This window comes from Scyliorhinus torazame, chromosome 8 (assembly GCF_047496885.1).
Source record: "Scyliorhinus torazame isolate Kashiwa2021f chromosome 8, sScyTor2.1, whole genome shotgun sequence".
NCBI lineage: Eukaryota > Metazoa > Chordata > Chondrichthyes > Carcharhiniformes > Scyliorhinidae > Scyliorhinus > Scyliorhinus torazame.
In genome coordinates this window covers 124,619,079-124,636,947 of record NC_092714.1, presented here as the reverse complement: position 1 = coordinate 124,636,947, position 17,869 = coordinate 124,619,079, and positions in this window count along the sequence as shown.

Genomic DNA, 17,869 nt, shown 5'->3' with positions numbered 1-17,869 from the left:
GACTGTGGTGGTATGTATTAGAGGTCATGTGGGACTGTGAAGCCGTGATGCTATTGGCTGACAGATCCCGGGTCCTGGTTGGCTGCTGACTCCTGGCTCCGCCCTGAAGGCGGAGTAAAAGAACCCGAGCTTCTCCCCGCCGCTTCATTCTGTTGCTGAACTGCTGGGGACAAGTCTCGCTTAATAAAGCCTGAATCGACTTCATCACTTCTCGTCTCTCTCGTAAGTCATTGTGCGCTACAATTTATTAAGCGAGCTTAAAAGACTATGGAGCTCCGGATCGCCCCGGAATGCCTGCGGATCAGCCCCCACACAGCGAACTCGGCAGCAGTATTTAAACACTGGCAAGCATGTTTTGAAGGCTACCTCCGAACGGCCCCCGGCCGGATCACAGAAGACCAGAAAATGCAGGTCCTGCATTCGAGGGTAAGCCCGGAAATTTACCCTCTCATAGAAGCCGCAGAGGATTTCCCGATGGTGCTCGCATTACTGAAGGGCATCTACGTTCGGCCTGTGAACCAGGTCTACGCGCGCCACCAACTCGCAACGAGACGGCAAAGTCCCGGAGAATCGCTAGAAGAATTCTACGCCGCGCTGCTAATTTTGGGGCGGGCTGCAGCTGCCCGCCGATGAATGCGATGGAACACACGGACATGCTAATTCGCGATGCTTTTGTGGCAGGTATGAACTCTCCCCAAATCCGCCAAAGACTTTTAGAAAGAGAGTCGCTAGGATTCTCAGAGGCACGGGCCCTTGCAGCTTCCCTAGATGTGGCCTCGCAAAACGCCCGCGCCAACGGCCCTGACCGCGCAGCAGCCCCTTGGGCTCCGTGGACCCCCGTCGCGACAAACCCCCCCCCTCGCAGGCTTGCGCGGTTAAAACGCCAGACCATCCCGGGGGGGCCCGCTGCTATTTCTGCGGGCAAGCGAAACACTCCGGGCAGCGCTGCCCGGCCCGCGCAGCTATTTGTAAAAGCTGCGGCAAGAAGGGCCATTACGCGGCAGTGTGCCGGTCCCGGGGGGTCGCCGCAATCCCTGGAGAAGAACGAGCCCAGCATAGCCCAAACGCTCCCCAACCCCCAGCGCCCCATGTGCGACCCACGGGTGCCGCCATTTTGGGTCCCGGGCACCACGAGGGGAAGATGGGTGCCGCCATCTTGTGACCCCCCAGTCACGTGCGATTCATGGGGGTGGCCATTTTGTCCACCCCCGACCACGTGCGATCCATGGGGGCGGCCATTTTGTCCACCCCCGGCCGCGTGCGATTCATGGACGCCACCGTCTTGGTTGACAACAAAGGACCCCAGCATCGACGGCTCCACGGGGTCCGAAGAAGATGCCGCGACACTACTACCACGACTGGCTTCGGTGACTCTGGATCAATCACGGCCCCGGACGCTCCAGACGACGACAACAACGGTGCTGATCAACGGACACGAGACATCATGCTTAATCGACTCCGGGAGCACTGAAAGTTTTATTCACCCAGACACTGTAAGACGCTGTTTTCTGACCATCCATCCAAGTACGCAAAAGATTTCCCTAGCTGCAGGATCCCACTCCGTAGAGATCAAAGGGTTCTGCATCGCGAACCTAATGGTGCAAGGGAGGGAGTTTAAGAACTACAGGCTCTACGTCCTTCCCCAACTCTGCGCGCCCACATTACTGGGATTAGATTTCCAGTGTAACCTACAGAGCCTAACATTTCAATTCGGCGGCCCAATACCCCCACTCACTATCTGTGGCCTCGCAACTCTCAAGGTTGAACCGCCGTCCTTGTTTGCAAACCTCACCCCGGATTGCAAACCCGTCGCCACTAGGAGCAGACGTACAGCGCCCAGGACCGGATATTTATTCGGTCGGAAGTCCAGCGGTTGCTGAAGGAAGGCATAATCCAGGCCAGCAATAGTCCCTGGAGAGCCCAGGTGGTAGTAGTAAAGACCGGGGAGAAGCAAAGGATGGTCATAGACTATAGCCAGACCATCAACAGGTACACACAGCTAGATGCGTACCCTCTCCCCCGCATATCCGACATGGTAAATCGGATTGCCCAGTATAAGGTTTTCTCCACCGTGGACCTCAAGTCCGCCTACCACCAGCTCCCCATCCGGCCAGGTGACCGCAAGTACACAGCATTTGAGGCAGACGGGCGTCTATACCACTTCCTAAGGGTCCCATTTGGTGTCACGAACGGGGTCTCGGTCTTCCAACGGGAGATGGACCGAATGGTTGACCAGCACGGGTTGCAGGCCACGTTCCCGTATCTCGACAACGTAACCATCTGCGGCCACGATCAGCAGGACCACGACGCCAACCTCCAAAAATTCCTCCAGACCGCTAACGCCCTGAACCTCACATACAACGAGGAAAAGTGCGTTTTTAGCACAAACCGGTTGGCCATCCTGGGATACGTAGTGCGCAATGGGATAATAGGTCCCGACCCCGAACGCATGAGCCCCCTTATGGAATTTCCCCTCCCCCACTGCTCCAAAGCCCTGAAACGTTGCCTGGGGTTCTTTTCATATTACGCTCAGTGGGTCCCCCAGTAGGCAGACAAGGCCCGCCCGCTAATACAGACCACTACCTTCCCCCTGTCGACAGAGCCTTCAGCCGCATCAAAGCGGATATCGCAAAGGCCACGATGTGCGCCATCGACGACTCCCTCCCCTTCCAGGTCGAGAGCGACGCATCCGACGTAGCTCTGGCGGCCACCCTTAACCAAGCGGGCAGACCCGTGGCCTTTTTCTCCCGGACCCTCCACGCCTCAGAAATCCGCCACTCCTCAGTGGAAAAGGAAGCCCAAGCCATAGTGGAAGCTGTGCGACATTGGAGGCATTACCTGGCCGGCAGGAGATTCACTCTCCTCACCGACCAACAGTCGGTAGCCTTCATGTTCAATAATGCACAGCGGGGCAAAATTAAAAATGACAAGATCTTAAGGTGGAGGATCGAGCTCTCCACCTTCAACTATGAGATCTTATACCGTTCCGGAAAGCTGAACGAGCCGTCTGATGCCCTATCCCGCGGCACTTGTGCCAACGCACAAATAGACCGTCTCCAAGCCCTCCACGAGGACCTCTGCCACCCGGGGCTCACTCGATTCTACCATTTCATAAAGTCCCGCAACCTCCCCTACTCTGTGGAGGAGGTCCGTACAGTCACCAGGAACTGCCACATCTGCGCAGAGTGCAAACCGCACTTTTTCAGGCCGGATAGAGCGCACCTGATCAAGGCTTCCCGCCCCTTTGAACGCCTCAGTTTGGATTTCAAAGGGACCCTCCCCTCCACCGACCGCAACGCATACTTCCTGAACGTGGTGGACGAGTACTCTCGTTTCCCCTTCGCCATCCCCTGCCCCGACATGACAGCGGCCACAGTCATTAAAGTCCTTGGCACCATATTCACACTGTTCGGTTGCCCCGCGTATATCCATAGCGACAGGGGTCCTCCTTCATGAGTGACGAGCTGCGCCAGTTCCTGCTGAGTAAGGGCATAGCCTCGAGCAGGACGACCAGCTACAACCCCCGGGGGAACGGGCAAGTAGAGAGGGAGAACGGCACGGTCTGGAAGACCGTCCTGCTGGCCATACGGTCCAGGGATCTCCCAGTTTCCCGGTGGCAGGAGGTACTCCCGGATGCTCTCCACTCCATCCGGTCGCTGCTGTGTACCACCACTAACCAAATGCCTCATGAGCGCCTCCTTGTCTTCCCCAGGAAGTCCTCCTCCGGAACGTCGCTGCCGACCTGGCTGGGGGCCCCAGGACCCATCTTGCTCCGGAAACATGTGCGGGCGCACAAATCGGACCCGTTGGTCGAGAGGGTTCACCTTCTCCACGCGAACCCGCAGTACGGCGTACCCCGACGGCCGACAGGACACGGTCTCCCTGCGAGACCTGGCACCCGCCGGCAACACATACACCCCCCCGACACCGATCATCCCCTCCCTGCCACCGGCGCACCCCGCGACCGCCCCCTTCCCGGGAGGATCGGTCCTCCTCCCGTGCCCGCCCAGGAGTGAAACAGGAACAAACACCGAAACGCTCCCGGAGACGACAACGCCTGAACAAGCACCTGCACCACCACCGGGGCTGAGGCGATCGACGAGGAAGACCAGACCGCCCGCTCGACTTGTGACATCCGCGTGACACCAAGAATGTTGTTGTATTGTAACAGAAAAAAATTTTTTTTTTCTCTTGCTAAATATTGTAAATAGTTTTGCAAACTTTGTACATAGCCCAGTGTAGGGCTAAAACTGTAGTAACATGTCCGAAATTTTCCTTCCAGGGCCAGCCTTGTAAACCCCTACCACCATGCGAACCACCGCCCCGCCGGGTTCCTTTTTAACAAGGGGTGAATGTGGTGGTATGTATTAGGGGTCATGTGGGACTGTGAAGCCGTGATGCTATTGGCTGACAGATCCCGGGTCCTGGTTGGCTGCTGGCTCCTGGCTCTGCCCTGAAGGTGGAGTATAAGAACCCGAGCTTCTCCCCACCGCTTCATTCTGTTGCTGAACTGCTGGGGACAAGTCTCGCTTAATAAAGCCTGAATCGACTTCATCACTTCTCGTCTCTCTCGTAAGTCATTGTGCGCTACAAAGACCCTGACCAGCACCGGCCCCACTATCCCGGCAAATGTTTTGTAAAACTCCACCGGATACCTGTCCGGCCCCGGGGCTTTACCGACTGCATGACCTTCAGGTCCCCCAATACCTCTTTGATCCTGACCAGGGCCCCCAGTCCGTCCACCAACTCTTGGGAAGGTCAGTCCGTCCAGGAATTGCCTCATCCCCCCGGTCCCTGGGTGGTTCCGAAGTGTACAGCTTCTATAAAAGTCCCTAAAGACCTTGTTCAGCCCTGCCGGGTCACCCACGAGATTACCTTCCCCATCCACTACCCTCCCTATTTCCCTAGCTGCTTCCCTCTCCCTTAGTTGTTGCGCAAGCATTCTACTGGCCTTCTCCCCATGCTCATAAATCGCGCCTTTTACCTTTCTAAACTGCTCTACAGCCTTGCCTGTAGTCAGCACCCCAAATTCGGCCTGCAGCCTCTGTCGTTTCCTGAGTAACTCTGGCCTCGGGGATTCCGCGTAACTCCTGTCCGTCCATAGAATTTACTTAATCAGTCGGTCCGTCTCTGCCCTATCTGTCCTGTCCCTGTACACCCGGATTGAAATCAGCTCCCCTCTCACCATTGCCTTCAGTGCCTCCCAGAGCACCGCTGCCGAGACTTCTCCGGTATCATTTACCTGCAGATAATTCTGCATGCATTTCCTCAGCCTCTCACACACCGCCTCGGCCGCGAGTAGTCCAAGTTCCAGCCGCCATGGTGGGCGCCGAAAGCTGTCCTTACAAAACTGCAGGTCTACCCAGTGCGGAGCATGGTCCGATATGGCAATTGCCGAATATTCTACCCCCACCATTCCGGCCAGCAGGTCCCTACTCACAACAAAGTAGTCAATTCTGGAATACACCTTGTGGACGTGGGAGTAGTACGAGAACACCCTCGCTGTCGGCCGGCTAAATCTCCACGGATCTGCTCCCCCAGTTTGCTCCATGAACCCTCTCAGTTCCTTTGCCATTGCTGGCAACCTGCCTGTTCTTGAGCATGACCGGTCCAGGCTCGGGTCCAGGACTGTTTTAAAGTCACCGCCCATGATCAGCTTACGCGAGTCCAAGTCGGGGATCTTCCCTAGCATCCTCCTAATAAAATCCACATCATCCCAATTAGGGGCATACACACTGACCAGGACTTCTCTCACCCCTTCGAGCTTACCCCTCACCATAATGGACCTGCCACCGCCATCCACGACTGTACCCTCCGCCTCAAATTGTACTCTTTTATTAATCAGGATCGCAACCCCCCTCGTCTTAGAATCAAACCCCGAATGAAAGACCTGACTGACCCAGCCCTTCCTTAACCTAACCTGGTCTGCCACTTTCAGGTGCGTCTCCTGCAGCATGACTACGTCCGCCTTCAGAACCCGCAGATAGGCAAACACACGCGCCCTCTTCACTGGCCCGTTTAACCCTCTAACATTCCAGGTGATCAGCCTGGTTGGGGGGGGGGGCACTTCGCCCCCCCCCACCCCCCCCCTTTGCCGATCAGCCATCCCCTTTCCTTGGCCAGCCCCCCAGCCATGTGTTGCGCTTCCTCTGGCCCGCCTCCTGGCCGGCTCCACCCATGACCTCCTCACTGTTGCCATGCCCAGTTTCCATCCCCATCAGCAGAACGACTCCCCCCCTCCCCCCCCTAGCAACACCATCCTATCACCCAACCCCTGCTCTAATCTAACTATATGCACACACCCCACCTTGGCTACTGTTGACTAGCCCCACTCAGCTAGCCTGGGGCTCCCAGCCTCGGCTCCAGCCCGTCTCCCACCGATTGTTCCCAGTCACCCCTCCCCGACCCATCCATACCACTTCCCCAGATCAGCACTACTTAAGCAAACACTCTATACAAGTCATAAACAACCGCCACAATAGCACAATTCAAGTTAAACAAGAAAAAAAAGAAATAATAAAATAACAGGCACTCTCAGTCCTTCCCATACAGACACAGAAAAAGATTGCGCAAAGTTCCCCTGAAGCATCCATTTTAACCCAACCCTTTTAACTGTTTTCTTTATTATTTTCCCCCCAGCCAAACTCCAACTAATCAACGAGCCCAAACAGGAAACATTCAGGTAAACCATGCGAAAAGCACGCAAACAAAACACATCCCTCCCACCTTCCAACCCCCTAAAAAGGTTGAAAAAAGAAACAACAAAAACGGACTCAAACATACAGGCATTTTCAAAACGGGAGAGACACCACAGAAACTTAAAAGTTCTAACATGAGTCCAAACGTCCTCAGCTCAGGGCCAGCCCTTGCTTCTTAACAAAGTCCATTGCCTCTTCAGGTTCCTCAAAATCGTGGTGCTGACCTGCATACGTAACCCACAGTCGCGCCGGAAAAAGCAGCCCGAAATTCACCTTGTTTTTATACAGTATCTCCTTCACCTGCCTGTAGCTTCCCCTCCTCCTGGCCACCTCAGCGCTCAAATCTTGGTAAACACGCAGGGTGGTATTGTCCCAAGTACAGCTTTGTGTGCTCTTTGCCCATTGCAGCACCCATTCCTTGTCCAGGTACCTGTGAAAGCGTACCACCATCGCTCGTGGGGGACACCCTCGCCGCGGCTGCCTCACCTGCACTCTGTGTGCCCTGTCCACCACCGGCGGGCGTGGGAACACCTCGTTCCCCAGCAACTTCGGAAACATACCTTCCACATACGCGGCAGCGTCCAGCCCCTCTGCCCCCTCTGGGAGGCCCACGATTCCCACGTTCTCCCGGCGAGATCTGTTGTCCAGGTCCTACAGACTTTCCAGAAGCACTTTTTGCTGGTCCCTCAGCCTCTGAATCTCCACATCCGCCACCGTTTGAAAGTCAGCCTGCTCCTCCACTGACTTCTCCAACTGCTGGAGCTTCTCAGCCTGATCATCCAGCCTTTTCCCCATCCGGTCAATCGACTTCTGTAGCGGCTACAAGTTGTCACGCTTCAGAGGCAAAAAGCCCTCCTGCATAGTTTGCAGCAGCTGCTCCATTGTGGGCTGGGCTGTCGACGCCTTGCTCTGAACATCAGCCATGTTGGTCTCTCTCACAGCCTCCACTGTGCCCGTACTCGACCACTTCTTCTGCTGTTTACGGTCCCTCCGGCTTCTTAGGTCCATACAATTCTGTATGGGTCCTGTGCCTGAGTACTATTGCTTTCCAGTTCCGCGCTCAAAAGCGCAAAAAAGTCAGGGGAATAGGTCCAAAAGTCCGACCGAAACGGGAGCTACCAAATGTGCGACCTACTCCCTCATAGCCGCCACCGGACGTCTTGCCCTCTTAATCTTCAACCTTCCTTGCTGTCTCCTAGTTCATTTTTGACAGGGACCAAATGAGGAATAAAGTTCTATTTGATTTTTTAAAGAGACTGTCCCCAAAGGCACTTTTCAGCAAGCATAACCCTGAAGATTGGCCTGTTTGCGCCAATGTTTGATGCACTTTTCCATTCCAACAGGTTGGGACTGCTCGTCGTTGAGAAAGTTAATCAAGGAGCACAGAAAAATTATTGCCCAAATGAGTAAATTGCACCAAGCGAAGGATCACATTCCTTTTTTCACGTTTCAATATTTTGTGATCAGTGAGAATTTATCAAACCGAGAAATAATGCTAAGCACCAATTAAAGGATAGCATAATATTCAGAGTTAGCTGAATTGCGTGTAGAATTGAAACATTTCCTCCAAGATCAGAACTGGTGACTTAAAGGGTTACGTTACATATATTTAAAAGGGTATTTTGATTTTGGAAAATTATTGACACTAAAATTAGTCTTTGGTAAATGTACAAAATGGGTGAAATGAACTGGCAGCTGTTTTCCTTTAGGGAAAGAAATTTGGGGCTGGTGTAAAATGGGTTCCCGCTCTGCCTTTGCCCACTTGATGCTTTCACCAAAGAGCAATTTCATCCTTCATTAGGTTTTTCTCATTAGGAACTGAGCCAGAGTTGTCCAATTTCACTAGTTCTTCTTTTTCACCAACGGGGAGATAATTCACTTACATGCCGTGATATCCTCTAAACAGTTTGAAATCAGAAATTATTACAAATTGCACATCTTGAATCTTTTTACTTGACTGATCAATATGCTTGTATACCAAGGGGTGCTCTGGCATCAGATTGTGATTTAAAATAAACTCCTGATTAACACTATATCTGAATCTGACATTTCAATGATTCACTTTCTCCAAATATATAGTGTAAAGCACGGTTCAAAAATGATTAGTGTTGCAAGAACGAAGAACCATGATCTTCACGTAACCTCAACACATATTACAGTGTTGGAAAGTTGCCAACTGTGGCACTGAATTTTTGACTTAACATCGGAAATTATATTGATAATGATTATTACAGTTAGCTAGATGGCTAGAATGTTGGTTAGATTCATGCCAACAGCATTTAATCCTCTTTTCTGGTGAGGTAGACTGGTGGGCCTGCATTTCACACTCTGTGATAGAAATCATGCCATTATGCGATGGTTCAGTGAATAAACTCCAGGGACCTATCTTTGGGCTGGGAACTCAAGAAGAATTCTTTGGCCTGGATTTTACAACAGGAATAATGGTGAGGCTACCTTTGCTGGCTGTTATTATGTAATAAATCAGACAGCAACTTCTGGCTTCCACATAAGTTCCACCAAATACAAAAAAAAACAGGAAATTGCTGTGTCATTTGGTCTGCTTGTCCACAAGCTTTGCTACAATGGTGCATAGCCAGTAAATTTGGCACAAAAACACAGAAAGGCTAAGAAGTTGTGCTAGTTAACCACTCAGCATGCCAGGAACAGTTAGGACAGATGTGTACAGGTGTAAGTGAATTTATAAAGATACAGAAAATGGTATTACTGTTAAACAACCTCTCTGGCCCTGAACATTTTAGCTTACAAGTGCAGGGTTACATTCCTTTAGAATTTAATTATTGATGGATATTTTAAAAAAAATCAACTCTCATTATTCTTTATCTTTTAAAAAAATCTTATATTTCCCTCTCTTTCTATTTCACATTCTGCACACTCCTTTACATTGGGTTAAATATTGTAATTTATACTACCTGGTTTACACTTTGCATGACTCAGTGCTGGCTCTTCAATGTGATTGGCCAAAGACACCTGCTGGTGATTGTCCTGCTCACATATGCCGCAGTTCCCCTGTAGAAGGCCGCCAAATAGTTTGTGAACAGCTGAAAGCAGAATGAATGGTGAGCACCACACCTTCACTGCTGTGTGTTCAGACAGAGGTAACTAATTGGCAAGAATGGATGCATTCGTGAAAAGTATGCAGTGGATGTTGGCAGAGTGAGACTCACTCTCTGCGGTGAAACCATTATTAACACAGCAACAGCTGTTCAAATTTTAACAAGTGAAAATATTGACATTTTCTAGTGATTGGTGTAAGCAGTTAATTTTCCATCACATTCCCATTACTTTATGACTGATGAAGTTTGCTTCTGCATGTTATTAATTCCAGGCAAGAACTCATTTCAAGTTATGCCTATCTTGTAGCTAAGTTGGCGTGATGGATTTATCACTGCATAATGCAAACAACATCAAATAAATGCAGATGTAATGAGACACTCAGTCAACAAAATGGAACCACAAAGCATGAAACAATGTGGGTGCATATAAACCATAGTCTACATTAAAGCCTAATTGCATGTGGTGCTTATTGTACCCATTCAGCACCCACTATGCCCAAATGTTCATCATTGAATCAATTAACTTTGAACCTTGGCTATGGAGAAAAGTCAACAGCGATCAGTAATCAAAGTTGCAAACCTGCCTCAGTTAAATTGATACTTTATATGGTAAGTTATTTTGGAGTAAATTTGATCATGAACATACGTAAGAGCATATGCATTAGGAGCAGGAGTAGGCAATTCAGCCCCTCAAGCCTGCTCTGCCATCCAAGCAAACAACGGTGCGATTTCCTGCTTTTGATTGTAGAGACTTTTTGCAGTGGTGTGTGGCTGAGGGGATCTTAGTTATTGGGGAATTGTTTGTTGGCCTGAGATGTTCCAAGAGAGCAATGAGTAGAAACATTCACTTTCTAACATATGTCCATGTTAGGAAGAAAATAGTTCTCCCTGAAAGTTATATATTCTAGACTGAGCAAGTCAGTGCATGAATAAGAGGGGTATCATTTAATACAAACTCTGAACACTGAACAATGTGAAGTCAGCTGTAGTCATTGCAGGCAGGTACTACAGCTTAAAATTACATCCAAACCCCCGGTAAATTTATATTCTGGTTTTCCAATTAAATCAGTTTTTAAAATCTGTGGGTAGATTTTCAACTTGTGATGAAACTAATGTTGTAGATCAACTGCCTGACTTTCATTTTTACAGATTTCCAACAAAATGAAAATTAGTTGCATTATATGCAACTTACCATATTTTTTCAAAGTGTCGGTTCTGGTGAGAAAACTGGTGCGAATACCGCCAGTGAAGGAATGGCTGTCACAAAGCCAGCACAAGATTCTCTGAGGGAACCCTGACCAAACTCCCGGATGGTGTGAAGCAGAGGCAGGACATCCTATACCCGCCTTCCCGCAGACATTCATTCATCAAGGTCACCACACCCGCCTGTGCGGCAGTGGCAGCCTTAGTGAGGGCCAGCTGGCTGAAGAAGAGGACGGCGTAAGAGAGCCGCAAGGAGACGAATGACCTACTTTGTGTGGACAGGATAAATCTGCCTTCTCATGTCCCCCACTGCACCCCTCCACACACCCTTCACACCTTCATAGTGATCTCTCACCAAGCCACCTCACGGGTTCCCAACACCTATCATGCAGCCCTCTCAGCCACTCCGTTCACTCTCTATGTTCCCCTTGGCACCGAATCAGTTCCTCACATTCCTATTCCCATTCAAGTGCCACGCATGCCAGGCTTCATCACCATCTGAAATGGCAGGACTCCCACCTCCATTCTCCCCATTTGTCTCTTTGCAGGATAAGCTCGAGCATAATCAGTGTGAGCAGGCACAGCCAGTCGGAACTATGCCAAAGCTGAGGTACATCACGTCCTTTGAGGAAAGAGCCCTTGAGTTAGCCAGGGAAGTGCAGGATCGCACCTGTCAAGAGGGTGAAATGGGGGCAGAAAACAAAAGTGCAAACCCTCAAGACACAGAGTCATGGTTCAAGCCTCATGTGAGTTAACTTTCTCCCACCAGTTATCCCCCATGATCCATCTCGCTTCCTTTGCAGGGCGATAATTCGACCAGTCCGGACCATCTTCGCACCTTCTGGATACCACAGCCCCGAACAGCTCTGAGGGAGTCTTCTTGGAGACCAGAATAGACACCTAGTGAGCAGAGGTGAACATAGGCACTAGTAGAGATAAGTCACCTTTGTTATATAGCTCTTCTTCTACATCACTTTGTTCATCTACAGATCCTCCATGCAGTCATTTCATGGCACCATGCTCCACAATCCCCCTTGCACACTCGGTGCTTCATCCCTGTGCAGTGTGAGAATGGCAATGCTGTGTCTCTCGAACCTCCCACACTGATGACTCAGTGAAGATATCTCGCTGCCTCCCCCGGGCCCACTTCCTCGACCCCCATCCATGGAAGGTGACATCGCTCCCTGTCCCCCATCAACACTCTGGACTCTCATGTCTCTCATTCTTCTCCAATGATGAGGAGGCCGAGGGCTGACAAAGTGTTGAGAGGCTGCCCACCTCGAATGTAAGTTGGAGGAAAACATCAGGACCTTTGACCTCAAAGGGGGCTGCAGTAGCTGCGATAAGTCATCCAGCATCTCTGGACCCCATGATAAGCCCGTTCATTGGCAGGATCGGTTCAGTTCTCTGTCAGGCAGGAGTCAGACTTATCGCTGAGGATGAGAGGAGCATCGCTCTGTCCTCAATGCAAGTCACATCATTCTCCTACAGAGTTCGACCAATGACTCTAGTGTCCTATTCATGATTGTAGACACCATCACGAGCACCTTCCGTTGGCACCACATTAGTGATTTGTTGTTGTACCTCATGGTGGGAGAGCTCCTCACTCCCTAGTCCTGGTTTTCCCCAAAACAAGAAGCTATGATGGAGTCCCTAGCTCTTCGGCCCAAGCAGGCCCTGGTCATTGCCTGAGATTCTTACTCCTCCACCTGTTGATCCTCATCACCGGCCTCAACCTCCTCCTCATCTGAGGGTATATGGTGCTTCCCCATCTTCTTCTGGTCCAGTTGGTCTCTCCGCTGAAATGCCAGGTTGTGGAGGGTGCAGCCGACCACAGTGATGCAGGACACCCTCTGAGATTTACCTACAGCTTACCAAAAGACGGATTGCTCCATAGTCGCTGTATTGGAAGGATCCCCCTGACCTGTCCAGGCACCAGAACTGTATCTTCAGCAGTCCAATCGCCTGCTCGACCAGCATGTACATTGATGCATGAGCAGCGTCATAGTGAGTCTCAGTAGGTGTTTGAGGCTTCCACAGACACCACCATTATGAAGGGTTATCCCATGACCCCGAGGAGCTATCCCTCCAGCCACTGCTCTCTGTCAAAGACGGCTGGGATCCTCGAGAACCACAAGATGTAACTGTCATGGATACTCCATGGAAATGGGCACACACCTGTATTATTATAATCATCGTGTGGTCTCAGACAATTTGGGCATTGAGGGAATGGTACCCCCTGCAGTTCATGAACGGTGCCACATGCCATCAGAGAGACCGTAAAGTCATGTGGGTGCAATCGATGACACCCTGCACCTGGAGCATGCCTGCTAAGCAGGCAAGTCCCATGGCCCTGGCAACCTGGCTCGCCTGGTCCTGGTCCAAGTTGATGTATATGTGGGTCCTTGCTAATAGCGCATCTGTGACCTTCCTTATGCACTTGTATGTGGCCATTAGAAATGATTGGGAAATGCCCCACAGGTCACCCCTGCAGCCCTGAAGGGAGCCGCTGGCATAGAGGTCCAAAGAGGTGGTGACTTTAATAGTCACAGGCAATGGGTGACCTCCTATTCCATGAAGTACCAGCTCCTGTATAACCTGGAAAAGGTGGTCCATGGCCGCCCCCCGGGCCAGATGCAGTCTTCTCCGGTACTGCAGCTCTGACAGCTGGAGGTAGGATGTTCGACGTGGAAAACCCATTTCTGGTAGTGTCTCCCCGAGGCTCCACCATTTATAGCCTGCTCCCCGATAAGCCACAGCCAGCTCTCCCTCCTCTGCAGGGTGTTGGTCCTGGCCGTGTGCAGTGGCATGCCAATGTTTCTTCCCCTGGTTGATTCCAATCAGCAGAACATTGAACTCGACTGGCTCCATGATTCTCCACATCATAAACTGAAAGGAAGAGAACATCAAAGTGAGCGATGAGAATTCCTGATAGTGTCCTGGCCCTCAGCCCTCCATGCTTCTGGGACATCCACCTATGCATTTCCCCCTCAGTGAGCACCTCTCCACTAAGCCTTACTTCCTCCCCTTTCGCTCCCTCCCCTTTCACACAATAGTTACTTCCCCAGTCATTCCTCTCAGCTCCACCTAGATGAAGCATGTCAACCCTGGGCAGTCTCAGTGGTACTTAACACCCTAACCATCTCCACCAACCCAAGCCACAGGTGATCGGTCGTTGAGTGCATGCATTGGACCAGCATTTTAACCTCACGAGGGACTTCTGAAATGTCCCCAGTCATGATATTGAACAGGCTGAGCGATGAGGGACATCACCATAGCATTTTGCACTGGGGTCTACATTAGTCTGATCTCTCTAATGCGGACATTAGTATGAGCATTGCAGTTCAATGCTTGGGTCCAACGATTCCAAAGTGTTAAGAAATTGGCTCCAATCAGCAGCACACTCATGCTTTGACAAAGGGTCATCCAGACTTGAAACGTTAGCTCCATTCTCTCTATAAAGATACTGTTGGGCCTGCTGAGATTGTCCTGCATTTTCAGTTTTTGTTTCAGATTCCAGAATCCTCAGTAATTTGTTTTTACGCTCATGTATTGCTGTGCTGACTTAATTGGCACAATTGACTTGTCAAGGAAGGGTCAGGGAGCTGATCAGGCAACTGTCTTCCTCTTGTGGCCGACGAGACACATCTGAATGTGTGAAGACTGCAATTAAGATGTCAACCTCATCCTTAGAGGACACCCTCATTCCCCCAGCCCCCAAGGGCTACAGACTAATGATCCATCCATCTGTAACAACCTTCTACCATGAAATTAATCCCTGACAGTCAAATCTCCACAACATGTGGGCTTGAACTTTCATGCAGCTTATCCCCTTTGTCCTCACACTGCTGCCTGAATGTGGGGTTCAAATCTCACAGCAGTCATGCACCCCCTATTGAGAGGGTATTCAGGCCTCATGAGTCAGGGAAGCACCCTTTTCCTCAGCCCCCACTCTGCTTCTCATGGAATCCCACCCAAGAACCTCACAGTCACCCCCCCCAGTGCCGACCCTCTGTATTCACTTCCTCCCACCAACTTTCCAGCTCCCATTCTGGAAGGTCACTCCCTCAACAGCGCTATTGACACAGGCCCAGCAGAATGGACACGGGAAGTGCAGCCTGCATGTCAGCCGCCAAACCCCTTTAACCCAATGGGCGCCCCGACATGAGGGGAAAGTAAGGCCTGTGAGCGAACCCTCCCCACAGGTGCTGATACTGAACCCGGTATGCCCAAATTGAGAAGGAGGACTTGGCGATGATATTTGGTGTCAAGATGTCTATGGGCGGCACTTCTTCATTGTGACTGACCACAAGCCTTTGCTCGGCCTTTTTCGGGAAGATAAGGGAATCCCATCCATTGCATTGGCCAGGATGCAGCATTGGGCCTACAGCCTTATGCCCTGGAACTTCCAGTGTTAAGCATGGAGGATAGGGTCATACTGTGGGGAGCTCACGTAGTCACCCCACGGGAGGGTCAGGAGTCACTCCTGAGGGATCCACACAGTCGTTATCCGGGAGCCTCAAAGACGAAGATGCTGGCTCGGAGCTATGTCTGGTGGCCTGACATTGATGGAGATATAGAGCGGATCGTACGTAGTTATCCAGTGTGTCAGGAGCACCAAAGGCTCTCACCTAACACAGGAGCACTGGATCATCCAACTCAATAGCCTAATCCTGCTTTCTCCCCATAACCTTTGATCCCGTTCACCAAAGTGCTTTAATAGATACACCTGCAGATGTAGTTGGAGGAGTCCAGCCGCTTGCAGCAGCAGGAGGTGGTGCCGACAATGCATGCCACCCATGCCAACACTGCACGATGGAGGCATTGGGGGCAACGGTTTCGGCTGTGGGTCAGCATGTGGGGCATTCTGAGCTTGCCCTGACTGAGGCCCAGGGCAGGGTTACGGCCTCAAAGGCAACCATGCCCCAGAGCCACCTGGAAATCGCAGCGGTGCTCCTGAGCGTGGCCCAGTCACAGCAGGCCATGATTGGAAACGTCGGCGGCATTGCCCAGGTGCTGGCCAATGTGGTGCAGACACAGAAAGAGGAGGCCCAGTCGCAGAGGGAGGTGGCGCAATCACTTGCTGATGTGATACAGACCCAGAAGGTGGTGGCACAGTCGCAGCGTGATGTGGCGCAATCCCAGATGGAGATGGCCCACTCCCTGTGCTCTACCGAGCGTGCGAACCGTGGTCGAGACCAGAGCGGGAATCCAGGACTGACAGTGCCAGGTGGCGGGTGAGCCTCAGGGGATAGCTCCCCTCATACCCGTGTGCTATGGAGTAGCCTGGGGGCTATCGTGCATCCCAAGGGAGGATAAGGTGATGGGACCCGGGCCGGTGACTCCGGCAGGGGAGATGCCGGAACTCCGCAGCACCTCGGGCTCCCCCCCTCCTGTCTCGGGCCCATCTGGTGGGCAGTGGGCAGAACGGGGCGGCATCATACCACCTGGGACACCCGAGCAGCAGCCGGGCCCATCCAGGCCCGTTGCCCCAGAAGACACCTGACAATGGGGAACCACCTACGCATGGCATTAGGGCCCATAAGGCCAGAAAGTTCGACACTAGTTATATTGGCATGGGTGCCGGGCACAGTTTAGTTATAGGGGCTAGGGCACAAATCTGTTATGTGAACGGATATATCCGTTCACATTATACACCAGTTGCCACTGTTACAACCTGTCTCGGTGCTGTGTCAGATGGGTGGGAGGGATGGGTTGGGCTGGGCTGGTGGTGGGAGGGGGAAATGGGTAGACCACGTGGATGGCCCGGGTTCCCCACCCCCCTTGCCTGCCTGGACCCCATGACATGCCCATCTTCCCCCTCTCCCACATCCGCCTCGTCGGACGAGGCCTGCTGTTCCTCCTCCTCCAGCAAGCTGTCCCTCTGATGTGCTATGTTGTGGAGGATGCAGAAGGCCACCACAATGCATGTGACCCTCGCAGCACAAAACTGGAGGGCCTCTCCAGAGCGGTCCAGGCACCTGAACCGTACCTTCAGGAGGCCGATACATCGCTCGATCACGTGCCTGGTTGCTGTATGGGCCTCGTTGTCGTGGGTCTCTGCATCGGTCTGTGGCCTCCGGATCGGCGCCATCAGCCACGACCGTAGTGGATAACCCTTGTCGCTCAGGAGCCAACCCCCCCAGCCATAGATAAATAAAGGCGTTGGAGGGCGGGCAACAACCTGAACCAAGGGGGGAAAAGAAGGGAAAAAAGGTGGGGAATGAAACACAGGAAACCACAACTACCACTGTGATTAATGTAAGAAAGAAAAACTGTGATGTATGTATGTACATAGTTGTAAAAAGAGACCGATGTGTAAATAGGTTTAGTTTTAGTTTTACTTTTCATTATTGTCTCCTACTGTTTTTCCATACTTATACTCGTTTTGTGTACCAAAAACCCAATAACAACATCAAAAAAAATGTAAAACCGATAAGAATATATTTAACAAAAAAGAAAAACTGATGTGCTCCTTCAGTACTCATGGGACCCCGGAACTCTTGGTGACGGACAGCGGGATGTCTTTCATGAGTGGGGAGTTTGCGGCAGGAAGGGCGATCCAAACTTTCAGAAGAGGCATAAAAAAGTAAACCATTGGCTCTGTGGACATGCGACTGGCACGGTTCCTTTTTAACTACTGAATGGTGGCGCACCTGACGCTGGGGGCAGCATCGGTAGAACTGCTAATGGGCCGCCGGCTTAGGACCCAGTTGAGGCTGACTTTTCCAAACCTCGGTGGGAAAATGGAGGTGCAGCAGGAAGCTCAGAAGCAGCACCATGACTGCAGGACATCAGGGCAGTAGTTTCAATCAGGGGACACGGTCTATGCCCGCAATTTTGAAGACAGGGCACTCTGATTCCAGGAACCGTGGTGGAGAGAACAGGGCCGGT